Here is a 24,140-nt window from a genome sequence, read left to right on the forward strand (position 1 = left end):
GTTGGAGAGTGTGCGTTGAATCACTTTGTGGAGTTCATGGAACAAACACCAGGTCTACAAAGTATTCTGACTTCACTCTGATGTGCTTGTTTTCTGATCTTCCACCTCATTTCATTTACACTTTCCCACCACCTGACTGGATTGCAGTCATTTTCTCACCTTACAGGCAAAGAATGACTTTGTAGCTAAAAAATTGGCATCCCCAATAATACTGATTATCTTTAAATCTTATTATAACCTGTTTTTGTCAGCTGAGTTTAAAGATATTTTGGGGCAAGTATGTGTGTTCTCCTTCAGCAAATTTAAATATTGTATTTAAAACATTTTTTATTAGAATCTTAAAACACTCAAGCATTTTCTGAATCAGCTGAGTGGCAGTGTTACATTGGCATGCAGTTTTGGTTCCCGTTTGCACTTGATACTTATATTGGCATTAAGCAATGCTAATTTAAGAGCCATGGAAAAATGAAATCGACAGTTGATGGACAAGTAAATCTTTACCTTAAGATTAGTATATCCATCAATTAAACACTCTTTATAAATGAGTGAAAAAACATGTTTGCTCCACTCTTCAGCCTCTGTTAATTCTGTAGTAAGGGCCCTCCCCTTCTCCACTCACACACTCATAGACACCAAGGATTAGAGTTTGGAACTTGTGTAATGAGACATCGTGAATTTTTTTTTTCTTGACTGGGGTTGAAATTTTAGCCTGAGGAACATATTCTTCTGTCTTTGGCAGAACCGAATAGTTAAGATAGTGAGTTTTGTGACCAGATTGTTTAGGTTTGAATCTTGGTCCTGTCACTTAGCAGCTTTGTGACATTGGACAAATTACTTAATCTCTTTCTGCTGTATAAAAATGGAAGTAGTAATAAGGTGATTGTGAGGATTAATTTAGTTATAAGTCCCTTAGAATAGTGCTTTGGATCATAGTAAGTGATCAGTTAATGTTAATGATTGTTCCTAATAAGTTTTGTCTTTACACTATTATAGTGGTGCCCCTTATTCACAGGTGGGGGTACATTCTAAGACCCCCAGTGGATGCCCAAAAATGCAGATAGTACTGAACCTTGTATATACTGTGTATTTTCCTATACATATGTCTGATAAGTTTAATTTATAAATTAGGCACAGTAAGAGATTAACAGCAATAATTAGAACCATTATAACAATATATTGTAGTAAGTCATGTGAATGTGGTCTCTTGTAAATGTGGTTTCTCTTGTAATACCTTATTATTACTGTACTCACACTTGTGATGATGATCAGATGGTAAAACGCCTGCATGAGATGAAGTGAGATGAATGATAGAGACTGTAACATTAGGCTACTTCAACTTGATGATGAGTTAGGAAGATCGTCTGCTTCCTGACTTAAGTTGACCCTGGGTAATTGAACACAGAAAGCAAAGCTGCAGATAAGAGGGGAACAACTGTAATTGGATAGTTAGTGCATTTTATGTTTCAACTCTTAATGTTGCATCAAGGTGGGGAGACTGCTACTGTGTTTCTAAGTTTTGAAAAGGAGAATACTTTGTACTTTTGTGACCTTTGCGTATCCCATATTCTCACCGCTTTTCTGTTCTGTTTCTCTCTGCTGGTTGGTGCATCTGTATTCTGTCTTGTTCACTTTGTTCTTAACCACAAGTAGAAGCAGTTTACACTTTCTTTTTATTTTTAATTTGTACCGTTGGCTACCAAAATAAAAAAAACTTATAGATTATACATAATGCAAGAGAAACAATAAAATAAGACACCACAAAAATTTGGCCACAGATTGTATTTTTAGTTTTATTAAAATACTACAGATGAACATACTTCAGGCATATCAAATTAGTTTGAATGACTGTCATATGTTTGATATTATGGTATATGGAGTCTGTGAAGAATTTATGCACATATCTTTAATACCAGGAGTGTCTCCTATAATTTTAATATAAATCTACACATAATTGTTAACCAAGTCATTTTGGTTAATGCTATAGTTACTCGATTCATTGAGCTCTTAAAAATGTTAATGAAAGTAAAGTCAAATGGAAAGTGCTATCATTTGTTACTTGGCTATTATTTTGAGAAAGAACTTGGCAAGCAGATGGAGACAAAAAGAAGTATTGATGTGATACTTCTTTGTACTAGGCTGATTTAGGTGTATTTCAGGTGTTTTCAAAGGAAAAGCCATTTGGCTTTAAGCTTTTCTGCAGAGCTGTCAATTTTTGTAAAAGCTGAGAAAGCTAGAAAATCTTAATTTACTGGTTGCCTAAAATTTGATGGAAAATGCTGTTTGCTGATCTGCATCCTTCACTAGCCTGGTAAACTCAGTGAAGGCAAAGCATGTCTGTTTTATGGAGCATTTCCCTGGTGCTTGATGAGTACCTGGCACAGAGTAGGATCTGAAAAAAAAAAAAATCTGAAAAAGGAATGAATGTTTAGTTTAGGTAATAAATGAAAGGCATAGATGCCTCCCCCCATGTCCCCATAAAAAAGTTTGTAAGTAGAGGAAATTATAAACCCTTTGTACTTTTAATTCTTTGGGCAAGATAAGCAGTACCATACTATTCTAAGCTGCTGGTTTTAAGCAAGGGAGTGAAAATACCAGTTTAATTTTTATTCTTTTGGATTGGTATTACTTCAGAGTTATTGATGGGCATAACAGCATTGATTTTTGTATATAAATACCCAGTGGAATGGTACTGGGTAAACTTCATGGAACCAGAGATCAGGAGCTGTAGTCAGACTTTATAAGAGACTGTGACCAAAGCTTGGAAAGCTTGTGTGTTTCAGCCAGTACTTATTTGGGAGCCGGCCAACTGTCCCTCTGTCTCTGATTACATATATGGTACCATGGTGTCAGCAACTGGAAACCAGCAGTTTTATGGATAGTTCTTTTTAATTTTTTTTTTTCTTTTTAAAAAATTTATTTGAGAGAGAGAGAGGAATGTTCAGGAAGGGGGGATGGTAGGGGAGAGGGAGAGAGAAACTCAGACAGACTCTGGGCAGAATGTATAGCTCGATCTCATGACCTGGCGATCAGACCTGAGCTGCAACCAAGAGTTGGACGCTCAACCTCCTGCGCCACCCGGCTGCCTCTTCATGGAGAGTTCTTCTGATTCATAGAGTGCGTACTTTGTATCAGGCATTATTTCTAGGTATTGTACACATGTTTGTTTTAGGTTTTTTCCCATAACTTCTACTTGTAAGTTATTATTTTTTTATCATTTTATTTTTTTACAGTATTATATTTTTTTAGTTTGTTTCTATTTTTTAATATTTTTTATATTTTACATTGTTTATGTGTATATTTTTTACAGTATTGTATTAGTTTCAGGTGGACAATATAGTGATTCAGCAGTTCCATACATCACCTGGTGCTCATCACAACAAATACACTCACTGATCCCTTTCACCTGTTTAAACCAACCCCCACCCCTCTCCTCTCTTTTTATGTCTAAATGATATTTCATTATATATACATACAACGTCTTATTTTATCCATTCACCAATCACTAGACCCTTGGGCTGCTTCCATATCTTGGGTATTGTAAATAATGCTGCTATAAACATAAGGGGGCATGTATTTCTTTGAATTAGTGTTTTTATATTGTTTGGGTAATACCCATAGTGTGATTGCTGGATCCTGGTAGTTCTCTTTTTAACTTTCTGAGAAACCTCCTTGCTGTTTTCCACAGTGGCTGCATCAGTTTGCATTCCCACCAACAATGCAGGAAGGTTCCTTTTTCTCCACATCCTTGCCAACACCTGTTGTTTCTTGTGTTAATTAATTTTAGCCATTCTGACAGGTGTGAGGTGATCTGAGTTTTATTATTCCTATTTTGTAGGTGAGGAAATTGAGCTTCAGGAGGTTGAGTAATGGGGCCAAAGGTCACATGCCAAAAAGTAGCAGTCCAGATTCAACCTACAACCTGTATTACATCCTGTGGTGTACTACTTCCTAGTTAAGAACTATTTCTGAGAGCGATAGCAACTTCAGGAATATTAGAACTTGAATATTGAGTAGTTTTAAACTTTGACTATGAAGTCAACATGCGTATATTTTGTGAAACTTGTCCAAAATTTTTAGCTTTTTCCTCAGGGATAATATATTTTGAATTTTTTTTTATGTGTCATTCCCTGGATTGCCAGAAATCCTTCTTTAGGAAGGCTTAATCCCATTTTCTGATAGAAAATTATGTAGTTGAGCATAATTCTAGAGAAGTAATTTTTGGAAAAGAAAGTGATTTTTGGTAGTTTTTCCATTGATATAGCAGAGGGCTAGAGGGTCCAGGTGGAGAGCTCTGGGAAAAATGTCTGCATGCTAGAGGGAATGGGTTCATCTTCAAAAAACAGAGATGGCGGTCAGCTGGTTTCTAGTATAGCAGATGAATACATGGAAATCATTAAAACAGATGAGTGTTTCATGCATAAATTAGATACTTGATAATATTGTGGAGTGATAGTTATTAAAGTGGTAAATGAAGTTCACCTTTGGGAGTCTTTGTGAGTGGTGTTGTAGGGGACACTCTTGGGGATTTGTCTCTTCAACATCCATTAGCTCTTCTCTGAGAGCTCCCCTGTCATAAATAAGTGGGGACTAAGTATCCATGCTTGTGTTTCTGCTTCCCAGTCCCGCCCCCCAGCCAGAAATGTTGATAAGTGAAATGTCTACAGTTGATCAAAGCCAGGTTAGTTAAATGTCCTATCTTCTGGAAATTTCCATTGAGATTTAGTAATTTCACTTAGAGCTCTTTGCTTGAAATGAAGGGATGTGCACTTAAGGGATCAGATGGCCCTTCTAGGGCTGCTAATAACTATGACCAGATGGTATCAACTGCTTTCACAATCTGTGCAATGTCTGATTCAGACCATGCAATAACGTCAGAAGATAGTTTTACTCTTCTAACAGGATTGGAGACTTAAAGAGGTGATGTAACTTATCCAGTCCCCCATTTCTAACTAATGACTGCAGTAAATATAAATGCAGATCTTGCTGAACATTCAAATTGAACTATGCAAATCATTCTCATCAGAATATCAGCTTTGAATTTAAAACCTGATCAATCTGTAATAAGTTTTTAATATTATTTTTATGAGGGTATACAGTGTTTTGTGGAACATGATTTATGAAATGTTATTAGAGGGGCATATTGTATAATTGCAAACACATAGAATTTCATAACATTTTTACATCTTTTCATATACATTACAGATTTTTTAAATTATCTCTTAAGTCCTATTCATGTCTTATGGTTAATATATATTTTAATTACTTAGTTAATATACATTTTTGGAAAGGTTTAAGAATACATATACTCTGAAAAAAAATTAAAGTCTCCACCTCTTCTGTCACTCTACCGCCTACCCCTGTTGACAGTTTTGGCATGTCTTCTTACAGATTGTTCTTCATGTAGTTATATATATATTCACATGTGCTATAGAACATGGATAATATTAGATATGATGCTTTATAATTAGCATTTTCTTCTGCAACTCTGTATCCTGTGTCAATTCACTAAATAATTGAGCTTTATAATGTCTTAAGACTTTGTGCTGTGCAATAGGAAGACACACTTATAAAGGATGCTTCAAGGCAATATTGACAGCAATATGCAAAGATAAATTTTCTTGATTTTTTGGGGGGTTGCTTAGACTTTTATTCTTATGGAAGATGTTACTGCTGTCTCAACACTTTGAAAGAGATCGAATTAATGCAGTTATTTTTTGGTTAACATCCCAAAGTGGATATGATAGACAGTGACGTAACATCAGGTGTAAGCATGGTTTAGACAACCTGTTTTAATGATCTTGTCCATATATACGATGGAATATTACTCAGCCATCAAAAAGAACGATTTCTCAACATTTGCTGCAACATGGATGGTCCTGGAGGAAATAATGCTAAGTGAAATAAGCAGAGAAAGACAATTTATCATATGGTTTCACTCATTTATGGAACATAAGAAGTAGGAAGATCGGTAGGAGAAGAAAGGGAAGAAGAAAGGGGGGGTAAACAGAAGGGGGAACGAACCATGAGAGACTATGGACTCTGGGAAATAAACTGAGAGCTTCAGAGGGGAGGGGGGTGGGGGAATGGGATAGGCCGGTGATAGGTATTAAGGAGGGCACGTATTGCATGGTGCACTGGGTGTTATACACAAGTAATGAATCATGGAACTTTACATCAAAAACTAGGGATGTACTGTATGGTGACTAACATAATATAATAAAAAATATTAAAAAAATGATCTTGTTGAATATTTAGCTTTCTGACATCCTTTAGCATAGGTACAGTTTATTCTTTTAAACTTTTCATAATGGCTAATTTTTAAAAAATTTATTATGTTCAATTAGCCAACATATAAGTACATCATTAGTTTTTGTTGCAGTGTTCATTGATTCACCAGTTGCATACAACACCCAGTTGCTCATCACATCACGTGCCCTCTTTAATACGCATCATGGCTGGTTTTAAGTAACAATAATCCTTCACCCAGCATCAGCATTGCCTGTCTCCTTCCAAGTATGCTGTCACTCCTCCACGGCTCTTAGTCCCTCTTCTGCATGCCATATGATTTGGGGAGCACATTCCAGACATAATTTCCTCTGTAAATATTTTATTATGTTTTTCTAAAATAACAGGGCTCTTTAATGCTATCATGTTTATGCTTTTTTTATCACCCCAAATTTTCTTTGTTATCGAATATCTAATCAGTGTTCATAGTTCCCCTCTTGTCTCATAAATGTGTTTTTAAAATACTTTGAATGGCATCCAAGTGAGGGCTGTATATACTACAGTTAATTGATTGCCTAAGCCATTCCATCCCTCAGCTCTATTTCTCCTTCTTATATTTTATTTGTCAAGGGACTGTGTGTTATTTATCCTAAAAAATTCTGTGGATTTTGCTGATTGCATGGTGGTATTTAACAGTGACCTCTGTCCTCTGTATTTTTTGGTAAGTGAGAAATGTTTAATCAGATTTGGATCTCCTGCTCTCCCTTCCTCGTTTCCTTTCTTTCTTTCTTTTTTTTTTTTTTGAAAGAATATTTCACAAGTAGTGTGGTGATGGTGAGTTTTTTAGGCCTTTTGTTTCAGTAGGAGTTGAAAAATGGTTATATCCTGTTTCTTCATTAATATTAGCTAGGTTTACCTTTTATAGGAAAGGCTAGATAAATGCTCACTTCTTTATTTACTAGTTTTAAAATAGTTGGTGCCTAGGAATCCTTCAAAGATAAAGAATGAGGTCTTTTTATTTCCTTTTTGAATATCATTATGAATGCATGTAAACTATTTTGATGTTTCAGTTCATTGCGATTAGTGTTTTTAATGATCATGTTGTTTGGCCACTGGGGGCCTCCTCATGTTCACTTCTAAGTCCTTCTGACATTGCGCCAGTGGTTGGGGCTAGTAACTTTGCTTTCTAGTATGGTATGATAGTCCAGTGTTAGCTTAGAAAATTTCCTCCCCAGACTTTTCTTTAAGAAATCAGCCATTTCTCTAAGGAGTCCTAGTTATTTTTAGTGAAAAATAGTAATAGGGATTGCATTTGGGACTTAAGTCATACTCATTATTTGTAGACCTTTTCAGGACAGAGCTAGGAGATACATAACATACATACATACATATACACATACACACATAAACACACATTCAGGAATACAGGTGTATACAAGTTCATTCTCATTCAAAATCAGGGCTACAGTATCTTATTTAATTGATCTTATCTATCTATTTTCTTTCCCCCTGAAAAATCCTGGTTTATAAAGACACAAAATAATGACTCATTTGCTTTATTCTAAAATATATAAAAGTCTCAGAATAACAGTACAAACACTGCTATCAACAACATGGTCAGTGAAAACAATTTTTCCCCAGTTCGTATTGTTTTTAGAGTATATCCCACTAGAGATTGAAATTCTTTTAAAACATTCAGTAATTTCCCAGTGTATAACAGGTACATCATTATATGGGGCCACATTTAAGCTCATTTGCACTTGGTTTTCTAATTTTAATAGTTTTCTTCAGTTATTTTTCTGTTACTTGTAAAATAGTTACATGGTTCAAAGTCACATCTTTAAGTAGGGAACTTTCAGAGAATCTGGCTCTTATCCCTATGTATTCCCGCTCCTTGCTATTGAGGTAAATTTTTTATATTTGTTTCCAGTTTATTCTTACACTTTTTTTTTAATAAACATTTGCTTAAGTATGACAATTGTGTATGCCTATGTGTGTAATTTCTCACTTTTCATAGGTAGTTATATACACATTGCACTTTTCTACACCTTACTTTTTTTTATTTGACTGTATATTGTTGAGATCACTTTGTGGGGGTATATTGAGACAGTCCTTTTAATGACTTTATCATATTCCATTGTGTGGATATACCATAAATTATTCCAACGTTCCCCTATTGGGCATTTAGATTGCTTCTCGGCCTTTTTTTTTTTTTTAAGATTTATTTATTTTATTTTATTTTTTAAAAGATTTTATTTATTGACAAGCAGGGGGAGCGGAGAGGGAGAAGCAGGGTCCCGGAGCAAGACTCTCTGAGCAAGGAGCCCAGTGTGGGGCTCAGTCCCAAGACCCTGTGATCATGACCTGAGCCAAAGACAGACGCTTAACTGACTGAGCCCCCCAGGCGCCCCTATTTATTTATTTTAGTGAGAGCGAGCTTGTGAGCATGAGTGGGGGAAGGGGCAGAGGGAGATGGAGAAAGAAGGAAGACTGAGGAGGCAGACTCCCTACTGAGCAAGGGGCCAGACATGGGGCTGTGTCCCAGGACCATGAGATCATGACCTGAACTGAAATCAAGAGTTGGCCGCTTAACTGACTGAGCCACCCAGGCGGCCTTACTTCTAGCCTTTTTTGCTGTTACACATAGGGAGAGTGCTGTATTGAATAGCTTTTATATACATTTTTACATGGCCTCGTTAGTTTATCTTCAGGATAGAGTTCTAGAAGTGGTATCGCATTACTTAATTTTGCTAGCTAGTGCTGAATTTCTCTCCCTCTAGGGGTTGTTCTCATTTTGCATTACCACCAACAATGTATTAGAGTTCCAGTTTCCCAAAAGATTCACCAACGGTCTTAAACTTTATATTTTATGCAGGAGATTGAAATCTGTTAAAGGCACTTTTAAAGAAGCTATTCTATATTTGTGTGTGTGTGTGTGTGAATGTGTGTGTGTGTGTGTGAGTGAGAAAGGTCATTGCTGTTATGAGCAATGCAACCATCTATGGTTTCCCAATTAGTCATTTCTTTGCAATATATTTCTTATGTTCCCATCCAACCCATTTTTAAGTAATTATTAGACATAGTTGAAATAGTATAATTGGTCTTTTGGTACATTATAATTGTAACAAACTTCTGTTTGTGCCTAAGAAATTAATTACTATTTAAAATATTTTTAAGAGGAAAAGTACTGTGATTTTCTGTTAGTCTATATGGCCTTTCTCAGCTAGTGGTCCTCTTCTGAACCACAGAACATAAAAATTCTTCAGTTTTACCTAGAGCGATTCACAACAAGTATCATTATAGATGTGTTAGAAGAAAAGATAATTATATATAATTTGTGCCTTGGGCCCAGCCTTATGACTTGATTCTCTTGTGGAGTCCTTAGTTGGGAAAGGCCATTTATTCCCTGCAAGGAATGGTTTTTCTCTCCCTGCTTTATATCCCTGCCTTACTCCCCCCACTCACCCATCCCCTCTTATTGGTACCTTTGACTTGATGCATTAGAAAGTAGGAATTTTTACAGATTCTCTCTTAATCTTACAAATCTTATAAATTGTATACTTACAAAGTTTCATGAATCTGATTTGAATAATATATTTAGCTATGAAAACAAATCAACTTGCTTTAGAAGAATGATTATGAAAATTACAGCATTATGTAATCTGGTTTGGAAGGAACCTCATTAAAGCCTTGAAGTCCAACCACCCTTGTGATGTTTAATTCTGTGATACTTTATTCCTTTATTGCAAATGACTGTTACTCAAGTTTTGTTACCTCATAGTTAATTTAATGCTTTCTCAGCCAGCAGATATTTTTCAGTGCTTATTTTTGTCCTCAGGGAGATTTCATCTGTGGGAGTCGGATGTGTTGACAATGAATGAATACACAATGTGGTAAATGCTCCACTAGATGTTACACGTTGTACTATGGGAAGTCAAGGAAGTATGTAATGAGTTCTGTTGCAGATTGAAGGTTTTAGGAAAAGCTAGAGAGAATTGGACTACACCAGGAATTTACAAGACAGTTGAGAAGGGATGATATTCTGGATACCAGTAAGATCAACCTGTGTATTTTGTCACGTTAATACTTGGCCTGTTGCAGTGGAAGTTATGAGGTGTGGTGGAGAAGGCAGTGTAGATACTGGAGACAAAGCTGAGATCTGAGGATATAAGGGCTTGAATACTAAACATTTTTTTTTTAAAAAATTTTGAGCAGTGAGTGCATTGGTGCTCATGTTTTTAAGGTAAGAAGTTATATGTTAATTGTTCTAAAAAAGATAACTGGGCAGTAATAAAAAGGATAGGTGGAAGGGAGAAGCATCCTAACGCCAGACAAATGACCAATTTGTTAGAAAGTTCTTCCTTAAAAAAAAAAAAAAGAAAAAAGTTCTTCCTTGTGTTGAGATAAAATCAGTATCTTTGAAACGTAGATCCTCTGATCTTAAATCTATTTTGAAATCAAAACAAATGTAATCTCTTAAACCTTGGAGCCTTTGACATAATTTTATGGTAGTACTTATGTCTTAAAAGTGTGCTGTTGTAGCTATAAACTAATTCCCTAGTAACTGTAGGCTTTTTTTTTTTTTTTTAATGTTACAGGATTTGGTCTTGAATTCAACCTCAAAATGATTGGTAGGTTTCTTTTTAGAAAGAAAGGGAGGCGTGCCTTTCTGGAGAGTTAAATTAGTGCTTTTCAAATAATCTGCCCTAAAAGACCATTACAGAACAATTCTAATCCATTGTAGACCAATCCTTTTGTAAATTACAATGAAATTATCAGATAAATAGAATTTGATAAAGACAAATTCAATCCTGTTTAAAACTTTTTATATCAACAGATAAAATTATCCAGTTGGAATGCTGTAAAAGTTTCTAAACACACCTGATTTCTATACTTGCAGGCTGTACTTCCCAGCAGCACCAGCTTATGACTTGATCTGCTGGTTTACGGAATTGAACTAGCTTCATCGTGTTCTCTTCCTTTCCACTTTGTTCTTCTCACTCTCTCAGTTTTGCCGTGTCTGTTTTTAAAATAAAATTCATTTTAGAATATTGACTTTATAGTTTTGTTTCTGATTACATGTTAATATGGACTCAAGTGGCTTAGCCTTATTTTAAGATAGGAAAGTATAAAACAGTATTAAAAGTTAGATGTTTATTTCAGATTCGATAGTATCTCAAGACACTATTAGAGAATAGAGCCGCTGTTTTGCCATATTAATTGCTAAGAAAGATTGGGAGGATTTGAAATAAAAATTCTATTTAAGGTACAGTTATTAAAATTGATAAGGCACTGTTTGAGGAGTAAAAAGATGGATGCAATGAGAATAAACCTTTGTTTTCATTAGTAAAGTAGCATGTTAAGTAACCTGTAAAACTTAAGCTAATTGCCGTAGATCTAATACCAGGATGAGTTAATTGACCATGTCTAATGAAATGAGATATGGGTTTCAGTGAAAAGGGAGAGTCCATTTTATCACTAGATGCTGTTAATGAGCCTTTTAAAATTAAGTCTTGATTGGATTGCAGTCAATTTAGTTAATATTTGAGCACCTTGTAGTTGTGGTGTATATAACAGATTTTCTTTTCAGAAGATTCAGTCTATGTTGACAGGATTAGTAGTGGAACATTGCTTATGTGTATATCATTTATGTTGCATCGGTTGATATTCTTTTTCAAAATCCTTCATAACAAACTGATTGGAAAATTTTTTCTGTCATATTAACAGCAAATTATTAGGCAGTTTCTTAAGCCTAGTTAGCCATCCGGTTCTGTCCTACTAGTTTTAAAATTTTTCTACTTAACTCTAGTATGAGTGATAATGATTCACAGAAATTACATTGTTATTCTTGTGATTTTAAAACATGGTAGCTTTTATGTATAATTGTTAACTCTTTTGCTTTTAAAGACAGGTATAATTGTTTTGTGGGTTTTCTTGGGGGAGGATATAAATTGTCATACCAGGTCAATAACACAGCCTGTGTGGCCAAAAAATTAAAACTGAATCTCAGATTATTGAAATAATTTTTATTTTGTGAATTATTTGTTACTTAGAAGAGAGTAAATAGAAATTACAGCAGATAGGCATGTTTTATAAAGTTGTTCATAAGTTTTTTAACATAAGGTTTTGCTGAATTCAAATACCTGTAAAGTATTCTATATAGAGAAGACTAATCATTTCATATTGAAAATGTTTTTAAGACTCTGATGTGAAGAAAGTCTTGTATAATTTCATCTTTGTAACAAGATTAATTTCTGACTAGTAGCTTGTGTTCATTTAAATTATGAGATTATGGAATGTTAAGAAACAAATGAGTAACTGGAAGTATCCTTATACTTGAAGATGTATAGTATGATCAAGCTGTTGAATAAAAGTGTTTTAAGACATTTAAAATTTAGGGGCGCCTGGGTAGCGCAGTCATTAGGGTCTGCCTTCAGCTCAAGGCATGATCCGGGATCGAGTCCCACGTCGGGCTCCTCTGCTGGGAGCCTGCTTCTTCCTCTCCTGCTCCCCCTGCTTGTGTTTCCTCTCTCGCTGGCTGTCTCCATCTCTGTCACATAAATAAGTAAAAAATCTAAAAAAAAAAAAAAAAAAAAAGACATTTAAAATTTAAAAGAGTTCACAACTTTGACAGAAGTCACAAATAGTAAAAGCAAATGCTTAAGTTTATATCTATTACAAAATAATTTTTTTCTTGATAGTGAAAGCCTTTCATGTTTAGTATGGAAACTATTAGACAATTTTTTTTAAACCATAATCTTTCCCATTTGGAGGCAAGTGTTACATTTATATGTCGATGCATATTTTAAGACCATATGTTTTTGTACACTGATATATTTCACTCAGTATCTGTCTATCCCCATAAAAACTCATGTACCTGTTAAAAACTAATTGTTTTTTTTTACTGTGAAATGTTGTGAAGAATATCTGCATGTATTATTAGGATGAATTTATAGAAGTATATTTGGTTGGTTGAAAATGTATTACCAAAACTGCCTTTTAAAGCTACTGTTTGAAATTATAAGCACTCTTGGGGCGCCTGGGTGGCTTAGTCCTTAAGCGTCTGCCTTTGGCTCAGGGCGTGATCCCGGTGTTCTGGGATCGAGCCCCGCATCAGGCTCCTCAGTTGGGAGCCTGCTTCCTCCTCTCCCACTCCCCCTGCTGTGTTCCCTCTCTCGCTGACCGTCTCTCTCTGTCAAATAAATAAATAAAATCTTTTAAAAAAAATTATAAGCACTCTAAACAGGAAGTAAAAAAGTTTTTGTAATGAATCTTCTCTAAGATTGGGATACCAGTTTTTTAGGGAGACAAAAATATACTTTGTATTGATTTGCATATTTGGTTAGCAAGGTTAAATCTGTTACTGTGTATCTATTTGGACTTTAATATTCACTTTTGTATATAGCCTGTCATTGCCACCACCCCAAACCACTATTTTGTGTTTTCTTTTAATTATCACTTAGAAAAAAATGCAAGTTTATACCTGCATAAAAGTTTAAGAGTGTTACAATGAATCCTGTAGACCCTTTACCTAGATTTGCCATATTTATTAACATTTTGTACAACTTTGTGCACGTGTTTGTTCTCTTCTTTTGTTTACATATGTATATGTAGATGTATTCACTTACATACAGTTAATGCTCATTATTTTCTAATTGTGTACTCATGAATTCGCCTATTTGCTAAGATTTATTAGTAATTTCAAAATTAGTGCTCTTGGCCCTTTCACAGTTATTTAATGGACGTGTGCTCAGAGAACCAAAAAAAAAAAAAAAAAGTGAGTCATCCAGTGCTCTTGTTCCAATTGAAGTCAAGTAAGGCAACACCAGTCTCTTGTTTTAACTCTAATGCTGTGAATAAGTGTTCTTTTCACTGTCTGCTTAGTGCTATGTTTTTTGCATAGTTGCTTTTTGCTGGTGACTTTGATGTTAAAAATAACCCCAAAACAAATTACTGTCTAGTGTTTCTAAGCACAAGAAGGCTGTGACATGCCTTAGGAAGAAAACACACGTTAGTCTTCCTTCAGGAGTAAGTTACAGTGTTGTTGGCTGTGAGATCAATGTTAATGAATTAACAGTATATATTAAATGTGTCTTTTAAATATAAACATACACACACAAACATAAACACACATAAAACTGGATTACATAACCACTGATTGATGGAAATGTTGTGACCAGAGGCTCACAGTAGCATAATCCTGTATTTCCCTTAGGAACAATGGTGTAGTATTCTCTAATTCAGTGTTCACAGGACTTTGTAGATCATAACTACCCGCAGTAATGAGAATTGATTCATGTCTGTGTGCACGCATGTGTGTGTATAAAATTGTTATTACCTTTTATTTGCTGAATCATTTGAGAGTTAAGTTGCAGATGCCCTGGCCCTTCATCCCTATCATAGAGTGCAGTTCCTTAGAACAAGAACATCTGTTTACATCATCAAGGTCTCTTTCTTCACATCTAGCAAATTTAATACTGCTATAATATTATATTTTTTGATAGACTTTCTAAACTCAAATTTCTCCAATTTTCCATTCATTTCAATTCTTTCTGTCCCAGAAACCAGTTTGGATCACACATGACACTTATATCTCTAGATCTCTAATTTGAAACGGCTACTCAGCCTTTTATTGTCTTTCATGATTTGGGTTTGTTTCATTGTTTTCTCATAATTAGATTCAGGCCATGCATTTTGGGCAGGATTATTTTAAAGTGTTGCCCTGTCCTCAGCACACTGCATTGGTTACACAGTGTTAGTTTGCCCTGTTTTGATGATAGTAACATTGATCATTTTGTTAAAATGATGTCAGTCATATTTCTTCACTATAGGGGTACTTTTCCCCCTTTTAAATTAATACCTAATCTAAGGGGAACACTTTGAAACTTTGTAAATATCGTGTTCTCAACAAGATTCTGCCCAGTAGTTGTAGCATTGGTTAATGGATCTTGCTTACATCCATTATTACTATAATAGTGTTTGCAAAATTGTTATTTTTCTCTGTCATTTGCTTCATATTTATCAGTTGATGTTCAACTGTAATGAAGATACTTCCTATCATTTCTGATAGGTTAAGAATATATATATATTTACCTGCATATACTAGAAGACTTTAGCATTTATTCATTAAAGCATACAGGAAATCAACTTATTTCAAATAACACTACACTCTGTGTCCTGAATCTAACTAGAATTGTTGTAATTTGTCCCTCTCCTTTTGGTTCTCTAGATACATCTAAGGATGGTGCTACTATTCAGGGAAGCTGGATGTTACAGAGTTCTCTTCCATTTAGACTAACAGCAGAAGCCATCACCCTTCACAACCACTGACCTTATTTCTCATGTCTACCCTCTTAACTGTTTACCCTTTAGCTTCTTTAATCATGATCAGCTTTTTGTTTTTCACTGTCCACTGGCAAAGTTTCTTCTTTTCAGATAGTTCTAATTCCAAAGAGAAGGCATTTGTTTTCCTTATTTATGCTTAGGTTCAGGTTGTGTCATCTCCCTACAAAAGTTTACATCTTTAGAGAGCTTCCTCTATATTATATTGGCTTTAGAATTTTATCTCTTGACTGGAATCTCCCCTGAATTCCAGCTTGCTTACTTAATAACATCTTGCCTGGTTTGGTGGACGTAGGAGTGAGTGGTGAATGTAATGCTCATTTGTTGGTGGTGGTGGAGGTGGAGGTGGTAGTGGTTTTAAGGCTGCCAACACACTGAGCAATTGCTAGATAGAGCTGCTGCTGTTTATCCTCATTTCATGTGAATTAACCCATTAAATCCTGAGACAATCCTGTGAGGTAGCTGCTGTTTTTTATTCTAATCTTATCATGGAGAAAATGGCAGGTAGGAAGTTAAGAACCTTCTCTTAACCTGGCTAGTGAGTTGCTTAGTCAGGATTTGAACCTAGGCTGGTTTCAGTGCATGGGTTTGATTACTATATTGCGTGCTTCCTCAGTAGCCGTCCGATTTCCTTATGTCTTGTTCCTGCCTGCCTCCCTCTAGCAACCAGAGTGAAATTTTAAAATAGTCCTACAAGTGTATGTTCAGAGTCAGATCTTTTCTGTGGCTAATAGGCCCACTGTGATCTTGTCCAGCTGCCTTCCAGGCTTCTCTTTTGTTTGCCATCTCTGTGACTGAGCGTCTTTCCATTCTGTGAACATAGCATGCGAATGCTCTCACTGTAGAGTTTGGTCTAGCTACACCCTCTGCCTGGAATACTCTTCCCCCAAAGCTGTGTAACCCCATCCCCATTTCATTTCAGATTTCGTTCAGTTTCACTTTTTCAGAGAGACCTTCCATAACCACTCTGCTCAAATATGGCAGCCTCTGATGCTCCTCCACTTTCCTTTTATCCTTTTGCCTCCTGCATTTTTCTTCCTATCCATCATCACTCTTGAGATATTTTATGTGTTTTATTATTATTTATCCCTCCTCCTAGGGGAGTGTGTTTGCTGTTCTTATGAGAGCAGAGTGCTGTCTGTTTTGTTCACTTCGTTCACCGTGCTGTCCTCTGTGGTAGAGCTGTTAAGTAACTTCCACATAGTTGGTACTCAGGAAATACGTTTTGAAGGAAGGAATCTTTTGCCTTTTAATTTTGCGTAATGAAATTTTCACTCTGACAGTCCAGCTACATTTTTTTGTTGTTTTGGTGGATTCTGTCTTTAGGGTGAAGCTCAGCAGTTTTTACATTTCCCAGTAGTTCATATAGGTATTTGCTGTTTTCTATAATTGTTATGGTTTTATTTAATCAATTAAATCTTACATTCTGTTATAAGTTATTTCATTCTATAGGATAAAATTGGAAATTCCACTCTTCCTCAGTTATTTCTTTTTTTACCAATTACTTTGCTTTTTAAAACAATTTTATTAAGAAATTTTAATTGCTTTTGATTAGCATAGTTTATTTTTTACAGTATGTGAAAAATGTGAAATTTAAATGTTTTGAAATTCTTAATTCAATAGCAAATCTTTACTTTTTAAAACTTTCTAAGGAATATTTTTTGAAATGATTTAGTTTTTGGAGGAATTGACTTTGTGGTATAGGTGAGAATTTGCCCAATAAGATCTGTTTGTCCAGCAAATAATAGAATGAAGTCCATTATCTCCTTGGTACAATGTTATTTTCCCATAATGATGTCAGTCCCATCTTCTCGCCTTCTAAAATGTCAAACCATTCATATTGCCCCTACATGTGTTTATTACATGCCTTTATCCACCTAGAATGTTCTTCCACCTTTCAAAATTTATTTAATAATTTAGAAGTATTTTGATTCCCTGTTCTGGGCCAGACAAGAACTAGAGAGTTTTCCTGTATTCCCAGGGAGCCTAAGTTAGAGAGGAAGGCTTAAAACGAATAGCTAAGTATAAGCGAACTAGACAATTTTAGTTAGTGGTAAGTGCCATGAAGAGAATAACATCAGGTGATAACGGTACATGTGATCAGAATGGAGTGCTTTCAGTGAGGTTGTGTGAAGCCTTCATCAGGGTTGTGTGACATGGGAAGGCCTGAAGACTGAATGTTTTTGGGTAAAATGAGAGCCCAGTGCAAAGGCAGTCATATTGGAATGAGAAATTACACTGAGGAGTGGCAAGGTCAGGTTGGGGAGTAGGGGTGAGAGAAGGAGGAGGTTGGAAAGAAATGGTGTCTGTCCAGATTTTTCCAGGTAGGCATGGGAAGGAGTTGGGATTTTATCAGAAGAGCAGTTGAAAGTCATTGGACAATTTTAAGCAGAGTGGCTCGATCTGATATATTTTTTAAAAGAATAGTCTCAGAGCAGTTAGAGAATGGTTTTAAAGCTTATAAATGTGTAGCGAGGTGGGTAAGAGTTGAAGCAGGGGGATTCGAGAGTAGGCTTTTGCGGGTGTTGAGGTGGGGGACAATGGTGGCGTGGACTGGGAACTTTTTTCCAGGTTCATTTTAATTCAGGCTGTCAGAGCTCTTCAGCCTTCCCTAATCTTCCCTTGATGAACTCCCACAGTACTTATTTTCTAAAGATACAATGTAATATTTAATTTTACTATTCCTGTTTCCTTACCTAGGCTGCATTCTCCGAGAGCAGACATTTATTTGTATTTCTGATTTCCTCAGTGAAGTGTGGACGTAATTGTGCCCATTTAAAATTATGTCGTTCTTACCACAGAGTTTTTAGTTACCACTCTCTCGAATTTTTCAAAGTATAGAAGTTCAAACAGATAATACAGAAGAATCACTTGAAAATTTACTGAAATATAAATGACTGATATATGACTTAAGTTAGACAAAAGAGAAAAAAAAGAAAAAGCCAGCAAGCACTTTATAAGTTAGTGGAGTAGGACTTGAGGTTAAGAAATGAAACTGAAATTTAAAACACGAAAGTAACATTAATTGGCAGAGTAGAGATATTATATAAAGTACATTTTGAAAGAACATCAGTGACCTTAATTAGGTTTTCAAGTCACACCCATAGACATAAGTAACAATTTTTGATCTTCTTAAAGTGCGTTTTTACCCACTCCCCTCCTCCAGAGTATACATGATTCTTCTCTACATGAACATCTGCCTATAGCTTATAATGTAAACCCATAACGAAAGATAAAAAGAGTTTCTCAATCAAATGGTGGGAATACTTAATATTACTTGTAATATTTTATATTTTGTTAATAATAGGTGTCATTTAATAGAAAGTTTTAAATTGTGTATTTTTAAAAGTTTAAAGCAAATTACTTGAGAAGTTTTGAAGTAACCCTCAGTAGACAATGTGAATTTGGATGTATTCTTTCCTTTGGTCACTTACCGTGTCTCCCCACGTGGCACAAGCACATACACATGAAATGGGTTTTGCCGAGAGAGGTTTATTCCAAGGATGTGTTTTAAATGTTTTTGACATTAAAAAAAAAAAAAAACCCAAGGCATTTGAGACAGAAATGTTTTTTAGACAATAGTCGTTTAATGAGCTGCTTGTATATACAGGATAAGAGAATGGGCCTGATTACTCACAATCTGATGTTTGAAAAAGTATTTTTCCGGATTTTATACATTTGCATATCTAATTGCCATGTAATCAAAACTAAGTGAACTGTAGCTGCTTGAAACTCTGAAATGAAAAGCAATCATCTGTCCTGGGAGGAGGGGGAGCCCCCTTACGTGCAAGCTAGCCTGAATATTAGCATTATAGTCTTCTTGTGTTTAATTATAGGTGTCTGACTGAGCAGTAAATGTATGCTTGTATAATAAAGAAGTGAATGTGACTCTGAAACACAAGCTCGGCTTTTTTGGTAACAGAGCATTGGCTTTGAGAGAAGTTAGTATCCATTGTGTATTTTGGCGATAAGGGATTGTGCCATAATGGCTGTTAATTACCTGCTTTGTTTGATAGGAAAGTAGTGGTTCCACATTTTTCTTCTTACCAGTGGCAGCACTCAATTAAAATGTGTATTAAGCAGCTATAATGCCCTTCTTTATCTATTGGGAAGACAGGAGGTAAAGAAAAGTATCTTGACTTTTTTCAGCTGTTTGTTGGGTTAATCCTTCGAAAATAGAAAATTGTTTACCCCAAGGTGTGCCCTTTATACTTCCATAGATTTTAACATTGTATTTTACTATTTTTGCTACCTCATAAAAGTGTTACTAAGAGACATATTATATTCTTAATATTCTTAAATGTCATTTGGAAGTTTTGTAGCTACTGACTACCAGAGAATTTTAGACTACTTAAAGCTCCTTTTAAGTTTTAAATCATTTGAACTTCTTTTTTTTTTTTTTAAGATTATTATTTATTTATCTGACAGAGACAGAGACATATCTAATGTCAGCCAGCGAGAGAGGGAACACAAGCAGGGAGAGTGGGAGAAAAAGAAGTAAGCGAGAGAGGGAACACAAGCAGGGGGAGTGGGAGTGGGAGAAAAAGAAGTAAGCTCCTGGCAGAGGAGCCTGATGTGGGGCTCCATCCCATAACGCCAGGATCACGCCCTGCTGATCACGCCCTAATGTCCTCCTGGCAGAGGAGCCTGATGTGGGGCTCGATCCCATAACGCCTGATGTGGGGCTCGATCCCATAACGCCTGATGTGGGGCTCGATCCCATAACGCCAGGATCACGCCCTGCTGATCACGCCCTAATGTCAGCCAGCGAGAGAGGGAACACAAGCAGGGAGAGTGGGAGAAAAAGAAGTAAGCGAGAGAGGGAACACAAGCAGGGGGAGTGGGAGTGGGAGAAAAAGAAGTAAGCTCCTGGCAGAGGAGCCTGATGTGGGGCTCCATCCCATAACGCCAGGATCACGCCCTGCTGATCACGCCCTAATGTCCTCCTGGCAGAGGAGCCTGATGTGGGGCTCGATCCCATAACGCCTGATGTGGGGCTCGATCCCATAACGCCTGATGTGGGGCTCGATCCCATAACGCCAGGATCACGCCCTGCTGATCACGCCCTAATGTCAGCCAGCGAGAGAGGGAACACAAGCAGGGAGAGTGGGAGAAAAAGAAGTAAGCGAGAGAGGGAACACAAGCAGGGGGAGTGGGAGTGGGAGAAAAAGAAGTAAGCTCCTGGCAGAGGAGCCTGATGTGGGGCTCGATCCCATAACGCCAGGATCACGCCCTGAGCCCAAGGCAGACGCTTAACCGCTGTGCCACCCAGGTGCCCCTAAATCGTTTGAACTTCTAAATCTAACACAAATTTAAAACTCTCTCTCTCTTTTTTAAGTTTTCTTACTGTCAGATAAGTAAATTACTTGTTAGTTTGGTATTACTTTACCATCCTAACTTGCATCTTGAATCTGTGTAATTTGAATATAATTAATAACCACTAAGGTCTGCTTAAAGAGATTACAGGTCATATATGTAAAGGATGTAAAGCATACATATTCTGTATGCTGTTTGACGCTGCTCTACTCAGTGCCAGTTCTTCTAATGTCATTTGTCTCTGCAATATTTTTCTTTAAAAAAAAGTGTTCATAAATGTATTATAGTAAATTGCCAATATGCATGTTTTTCTGTGCTCTGCCTGCTGACGTGCACTCAGCCAATGAATGCTAGTGTAGTGGATCACGCATTTCTCATTCAGCATAATGCATCCTGCTGCAATACTGTCAGCCACTTGGGTGTTGTACATTGTATGTGGTTTACGCTGATCTCTCTGCCATTTCTTTTTTGTCCTTGAAATTGGTTTTGACCTACAATGGCTGATAAAAGATACACAAGTTATAGTCCTCGTTAGTCTACTGAATGAGAAAATAAGAGCTTTAATGAGAGTTTTGGGTATTTTCAGGATAAAAAACAGAGGCTAAGGGTCAGCAGGGATAAGTATGTGGTCTAGGAGAATTGAATTAACCAAGGATAGCTGGGAGAAATTGGATTTGGAAAATACTGAATCATTAATACTAGTCAAAATGGGAGAAGTAGAATACATTTAATTTACAGTGTTTTAATAAATACAGTGTATAAATTAAGTTTAAAAGTGATGAATGTACTGTGCTATCACAGCCTATATAGAATTTAGGGCTCAGAGAAGATGTGTGTGTGTGTACATACGTATATATATGTTGTGTATATATGTGTGTGTGTGTGTGTATTATGTATATGTGTAAATATATGCTTATTGTGTATATATGTATATTTGTGTGTGTATAAAACGAACATCTGAGCTCCTAAAATTGTATTTTAAAGATTTTTTTTATTTATGAGAGAGAATGTGTGACTGGGGAGGAGGGGCAGAAGGAGAGGGAGAAGCAGACTCCCTGCTGAGCAGGGAGCCCAACTCAGGACTGGATCCCAGGACCCTGAAATCATGACCTCAACCACCCAGATCCCCCTAAGCTCCTAAAATTTTAAAGAAAATAATTTTCAATCATTCCTGAAATATTTTGTTTATATTATTTACTGTTAAGGTGTGGAAGTAGGGTAGAGATTATTGATATATAACAATTTCTTAAGTTTTACTTTGGAAATACACAGTGGGTTAAATAGAGATTATCTAATAGAATCCTAATCTTTGTGAATTTTTTGGAGGCAGTTGATAAATACTTCTATAACTTAGTAAGCTTAAATATTTATATTTAAGTTGCTTTTTGATAATTTAAACTTTAATAAGAGAGCAGGTTTAGTCTGGGACCGACCAACATTATGAATGATAAAGATTCAGGATTGTACACTACAGAGTATTAAGCACTTAATGAAACTGTAACTATGATTTCTTTAAGAATTCTTGAAATTTTTGCCTTACAGTTTTTGTGCCTAAAAAAGAACTCCACTGTATTTTGAATCTAATAGAAAAATAATGATTATTCTATTTAGGGTGAACTTGAAATGTATATTGTTATCATTGTCATTTTAAATGTAACTTATACATGAATTCACTAATTTTCCCTTCTCTTTTAAAAAGCTTAATACTAATGAATCCAAACACTTAACTCTAAACTTCATTTGGAAAACACTACTCATTTCTCTCCACCCTCCGAAAATTCTTTTGCCTAATTATTTGAGGAAAAACGTTTCGCATTTTAATAAACTTCATTAATTGAGATGAAGTTACCAGAGAGATGTCACTTTTTCTTGTGAAGTTTTCCCAATTTAAGTGACATTTTTGTTGTGGCATAATTAATATTCTTGAAGTGTTATTTTATAAAAGTAACTGAAGGATTAGTTGGTAATATCTGAGTAATTGAGAGTTTTCTGGTTAAAAAATATTCCTGAATTTTGTGAAGGACATCTATAGCCACAGGAAATTTTATTGTGCAAATGAGGAAGAGTACCCTTTTAAATCACCTGCTTTGTGATCTTAACAAAGTTTCCAAGTACCTAGTCTATGTTTTGGATCCTATTTGGATTTTTCAAATCCTTTTGTAAGTCTTCAACAATATAATCAAATGAAGTTATTTGTTTTGTACTCCATTAATCTCATACTAATCTGTATTTCCATTCAGTCACCTAATATATGTTTGATTACAGAATGTTTTTCAGAGTGAGAACTTTGTCTTAATCATCTCTGGAACATGCACATTGCCTGCGGCACATCACAGATACTCAGGAATGCTTAATATTTCCCTTAGTGTCTTGTATTCCAGTTACTAACTGGAGCTGTTCGTCTCCACTGTTGAATTAGTTTTCTATTTTCATACATAATTTTAGTTCTTCAGTACTGTGTGTTAAGATTTATATTGTCCAGTATCGCCATCGAGTGCTTTGAAGTAAGAATTTGAGGGCTTCTGCTTCCAGTAATGCATGAATAAACTCCTGACAGACTGACTCATCTGCAGAAAGCCACTCTAAAATATATGTATAATAGAATGCTACCCCTTGTATTATACAAGGCTACTCCAAGGCACTGGGGAATGAATACAAACAGTTTACAGGAGGGAAGCTTATATTGTGCCTGACTTTTTTAACCTGGGGTCAAGCACAGTATGTGGCACTAATTCTAACCTAGGGGAAATTCCCCTGTTGTTGGGAAAGGGGAATCCAGGAAAGAAAAGAGACAGGAAAAGAAATCCCCAAATCTTGCTGACCCCTGAATCACACACATGTAGAACAGACTTACAGGATCTCAGCTAAAGGTCTGAACTAAGACCAGAGTTGGGACCCAAGAAATGAAGTTTGTAGTTCTGAATTGAATCAAGACAGTTGCCTAGTAAAGTAAAAATAGATCTTCAAAAGAAAAATAACAAAATCTAGAATCAGCATATAGTTGAGAATTAAAACTTGAAAATTACATTCTTGAAAGACAGTCAACTGATCCCAGCATCCAGATGTTGAAACTAACAAGATGTGTATTTTAAAGTACCTGTTACAATAACTCTCATAAAGTAAGACAAAATGCAAAAAGATAGAAAATCTCAGCAGAGAAATAGAAACAATAAAGAAGACCGAATGGGAATTGTAGAGCTGAAAATAGAGTATCTGAAATAAAAAATTACTGGATGGATTTAACTGTTGAGGAAGGA

General features: G+C 35.8%; 1 protein-coding gene across 1 annotated transcript in view; it reads left to right on the top strand.

Annotated features, from left to right (window-relative positions):
• LOC100463589 (protein quaking) overlaps positions 1 to 24,140 on the top strand; it is a 111,097-nt gene that overhangs the window by 27,547 nt on the left and 59,410 nt on the right. The gene's annotated exons all lie outside the window — the stretch shown is intronic.

This window comes from Ailuropoda melanoleuca, chromosome 10, assembly GCF_002007445.2.
Source record: "Ailuropoda melanoleuca isolate Jingjing chromosome 10, ASM200744v2, whole genome shotgun sequence".
Taxonomy (NCBI): domain Eukaryota; kingdom Metazoa; phylum Chordata; class Mammalia; order Carnivora; family Ursidae; genus Ailuropoda; species Ailuropoda melanoleuca.